Source organism: Notamacropus eugenii, chromosome 6 (assembly GCF_028372415.1).
Source record: "Notamacropus eugenii isolate mMacEug1 chromosome 6, mMacEug1.pri_v2, whole genome shotgun sequence".
NCBI classification, from domain to species: Eukaryota; Metazoa; Chordata; class Mammalia; order Diprotodontia; family Macropodidae; genus Notamacropus; species Notamacropus eugenii.
In genome coordinates this window covers 1434769-1439792 of record NC_092877.1, presented here as the reverse complement: position 1 = coordinate 1439792, position 5024 = coordinate 1434769, and the positions used below count along the sequence as shown (strand labels likewise).

Sequence of the window (5024 nt, the reverse complement as noted above, 5' to 3'; positions counted from 1 at the left end):
GCAAAAAATTGTCTGAGGTGGACTTTGAACTTATGTCTTCCTGAATCCAAGCCAAACACTCTATCCACAGACCAACCACCATAATCTACTCTATGTCCCACCCACCAACATTCTCTCTATGGATACTTTATCATTCTACAAAACACTCCGGATGGAATGATGATTTGAGGACAAGATATTTGATATCAGTTGCAAGGACAGGCTGACTTTACATTCTGGAGGGATTTTTAATACTACACTAAGGGATTGAGGATTATTGGTTGTTGTCCTTCGACTTCAAAGAGGATCAAAATGACATCACCATTGTAAAGTGAAATTTCAGTGTATCCAACTGTGGCTGATCAGACCAATACAAGCACGGAACGCTCTACCACAGGTTGGGCAGATAGTCCTTATGCATATTTGAGGTGGATATCCCAAATTTGCGCACCCTGCATTTACTTTTTGCTGTCTCAATGCTGCTTTGCTCAAAGAGCACAGCACCTTTTCTTATGTGGACACGCCATGCTGAGTGATCCTGTGCCGGTGTCTCCCATGTTGCACAGTCAAATCCAAAGTTCTTGAGAGAGACCTTGAGAGTCTCCTTGTATCGTTTCTTCTGCCACCATGTGAACGCCTGCCCAATGCAAGTTCTCCATAAACTAGTCTTTTTGGCAAGGGTACATTTTGCATTCGAACAACGTGGCCAGCCCATCACAGTTGTGCTCTCTGAAGCATAGTTTGAATACTTGGTAGTTCAACTCTAACAAGGACTTTAGTGTCTGGTACCTTATCATGCCAGTTGATCCTCAGAATCTTCCTAAGACAGTTCAAATGGAAACGATTCAGTTTACTGGCTTGACGCTAGTAGACTGTCCATGTTTCACAAGCATAATAGCAATGAGGTCAGCACAACGGCTCTGTAGACCTTCACTTTGGTAGTTAGTCTAATATCTCTTCTCTCCCAAACCTTTCTTCAGAGCCTCCCAAACACTGAGCTAACTCTGGCAATGCATGCATCAACCTCACTGTCTATATGTACCTCCCTGGAAAGTACACTCCCAAAGTAAGTGAACTTATCCACAGCATTCAAAACTTCTCCATTTGTTGTAACCAATGGTTCCACATATGGATGGTGTGATGGTGGCTGATGGAGCACCTGTGGCTTTTTTGGGTGTTAACTATTAGACCAAAATTAGCACAGGGAGCAGAGAATTGATCCATACTTTGTTGCATCTCAGCTTCAGAGGTTACATTCAGCACACAATCATCTGCAAATAGAAAATCGTGCATCAACACTCCCTCAACTTTGGTCTTGGTTTGTAACCTTTTCAAATTGAAGAACTTACCATCAGTGTGGTAGTTGACCTTATTGTCATGTTCTTCCTCATTAAAAACATTTGTCAATACGGCTGAAAAATCATGCTAAAAAGCATGGGAGCAAACACACAGCCCTGGTTCACTCCATTGGTGACTGGGTAGTCACGAGAGCACTATCCACCATCCAGAACCCAGGAAAGCATGCCTTCATGAAATTGACGTATAATACTGATGAACTTCTCTGGGCAACCAAGTGCTGGTATAGTTTTCCATAAATCCCCATGACTAGCAGTGTCAGAGACCTTGGTCAGATCTACAAACGTTGCGTGCAGACCTCTGTTCTGCTCCTGACATTTCTCCTTGGGTTGTCAGGCAGCAAACACCATATCGACTATTCCTCAGTCTTTCTGAAGTGACACTGGTTCTCATGTATATGACCATCTTCCAGGTGAAGGATAAGCCTATTGAGGAGGACTCTAGCAAGAATTTTGCTAGCAATCACTAGGATAGAGATTCCCCTGTGATTGTCGTAGGACAGTCTATTCCCTCTACCTTTATAGAGATGGAAATGGAGGCATCCTTGAACTCCTGGGGAATAATTTCCCATTGCTGTAGAACCTGGAAAATTTCAGTCAGCTTTTGTTTGAGCAATGGTCCCCCACCTCGTAATTCTCAGCTGGAATAGAATCAGCACCAGGTGATTTGCACATGAAAGGAGACCAATGTACTTTTCTTCAGTTGGAAGTTCAACTAAGGAGGGATTGACTTCAACCTGAGGTCAACAGTCAATGGCCTTGGCATTGACTGATGAAGGTCTTTTGAGAGCAATATTGAAGTGTTCAACCCATTTCTCTAGGATCATATCTTTATCACTAACCCATGTGGCTCCCTCAGCACTGAGTAGTTGTGATACACTATACGTTTTTCTCCATAAATGGCTTTCAGGGAATCATAAAATCACTTTGGATTCTCACTATCAGCATAAAACTGAATTTCATCTGCCTTCTTACTGAAACAGGAATCCTGCTTCTCTCTAAGCTTTTCTTGTACTTTACTTTTGGTGGAATTAAATGCTGCCATCTTAGAGGTGGATTAACTATCCTGCTGGTAAATCCTGTGGAGTTCTCGTTTTTTGTTTAACAAATTCTGAGTATCCCCATCATTTTCATCTAACCAGTCTTCGTGTTTGCAAGTGTTCTGAAGCAGATGAGAAAATGCAGGGCTATACACCAAATCTCTGAAAGCTGCCCACTCCTCTTCTGCTCCACTGTTGCCAACTGTGTGTTGAATAAACTTTCCTTCCAAGTTATCAGGAAAATGTTTACGCTCAGAGAAGAGTTCTAATTTATTAATATTAATTCTTCTGGTAGTCATTTTGCCTTAGGGGGAGTATTTTGATAAATGCAATATTATACTTGGGAGATAGTAACTATCCCCCAAGATGTTAACAATGGAAACTTAAGGGGGGCAGTTTGAGATCTTAAATTACACACACACACACACACACACACACACAAGGTGAAATAAAGTAAAATTATCAAAAAGATTTACGAACTCCTGATCCTATCCAATCAAGCTTATTTCAACCCACACATGTTTATCCATTCATGTCTTCCAGTCAGTTTATACATGGTGCTATATTTGTGTCACTGCCCAGAAGACATTCTCTCTCTCTCTCTCTCTCTCTCTCTCTCTCTCTCTCTCTCTCTCTCTCTCTCTCTCTCTCTCTCTCTCTCGCACACATACACACATATAAAATCACACATACACACAGGTAGACACACACACACGCATGCACACACACAAAGCCCAAGAGCAAAAAATGAGTTAGATGAATTGGAGCAGATTGTAGGAATACTTTCTACCTCAAGCTCTTCTAAGGCTTTGAAAATAAGAATAACAGAAGTTTAACTATATAGAGTCAAGCACTGTTTCTTTTATAGAGACCTCTCAAATTCTGCTCTATTAGTTTTTCTTCATTCTTTTTTTATATTAACTAGTTTTCACCTGTGTCCTTCCCTCCTGAGTCCTAGAGATGAGAAACAATGTGACTGAATTCATTCTGCTTGAACTGACTCAGGACCCAGAGAGACAGAAAATAGTTTCTGCCATTTTCTTGGCATTCTACACTGCCAGTGTGTTGGGGAACCTATTAATTCTTGTGACCATCAAGACCAGTCCCACACTTGGTTTGCCTATGTAAGTTTTCTTAACCTACTTGTCCATTGTAGATTCTTGTTTCTCTACCACCACAGCACCCAAAATGATTGTGGACAACATCTCTCACAAGAATATTATTTCCTTTGATGAGTGCACGATGCAGCTATTTGCCATGCATTTCTTTGGCTGCATGGAGGTATTTGTCCTCGTTTTAATGGCCTACGACCTATTTGTGGCTATCTGTAAACCTTTACAGTATTTAGTCATCATGGACCGCAGGGTGTGCGAGATACTGATTCTATTGGCATGGATAGGGTCATTTCTACAATCTCTTACTCAAAAAAATCCCTATCTTGAATGTGCCCTACTGTGGTCCAGATGTGATTGATCACTGTTTCTGTGACTTACAACCTTTGTTGAAACTGGGATGCATGGACACATATGTATCAAATCTTTTAGCAGTCTCCAATAGTGGAGCAATATGCTCAATAAGCTTTGTTTTGCTGATGATATCCTACACAATGGTACTGCACTCCCTGAGAAATCATAGTGCAGAGGGGAAGCGCAAAACCCTCTCCACGTGCATCTCTCACATCTTTGTGGTCATCATATTCTTTGGTCCCTGCATATTCATATACACTCGTCCCCCAACCACCTTCCCTCTTCATAAGTTGGTATCTGTATTTTATACCATTATAGTTTCCTTCCTCAATCCTTTGATCTGTACTCTAAGGAATGCAGAAGTAAAAAATGCCATGAAGAAACTATGGAGCACCAGAGTGACTTGGGGTGACAAATAATATGATCAAGAATATTATTTTTCTATTTTTTCAAGGTTGTTTGATCCAAACCAGCAGAATTGAAATTGATATATGAAAATAAGTGAGGCAATTAACTGAGGTCCATGGATTTTAACAATATTTTGATAATCAAATTTCAATGCAATTTTCATTTACCTTGAAGTTCATTGTATTATATGACTTTGAAAATGTTATTAATTTCAATATGGAATATTTGAAAATGTCATTTGCTTTGGTTTTATCATTATTTCAAATATTAAAAAAAACAATTTGGGGACTTTATTTCATCTCTTAAAGAGTAAAAAAGGTAATAAAGTGATGGAAGAAAACTTCTGTGGCATAATGAAGCAAATGCTAGTTATCAAATCCCATGTGTCTTTTTCATTTCTTATGTGACTTAGGAAAAAATGAACTTTCACCATGTTTGTTTTGTAACCAATGAAATTAGTGATTTCTACTATAGAAGCTCTAGTAAGGGAATGCATAACCTGGGGCCTAGAGGCAACATGTCCAGTCGCTTAGGTGTTGCTTATTTGTTTGGCCTAAAGGCCCATGGACTACCCGAGCCTTCTTACCTGTCGTCCAGGTCTTCGGTGATCAGCTGGATTTACGTGTTGAGAGAAGAGACTTTCCAGAGTCGAACAAGGGTTAGGCTTTATTCAGGGTCTTAGTTACATGTGCAGGGTGAATTCTTCCTCAGGAGAGAGGAATCCTCCTCCTCCCAAGGGGCAAGGATCACACAGCAAGAGGATGGGAGCAGAAGAG

General features: G+C 40.5%; 1 pseudogene; it reads left to right on the top strand.

The window, feature by feature from the left end:
* Positions 1 to 3331: 3331 nt before the first annotated feature.
* LOC140511517 (olfactory receptor 4C11-like) lies at positions 3332 to 4259 on the top strand (annotated as a pseudogene).
* Positions 4260 to 5024: the final 765 nt, after the last annotated feature.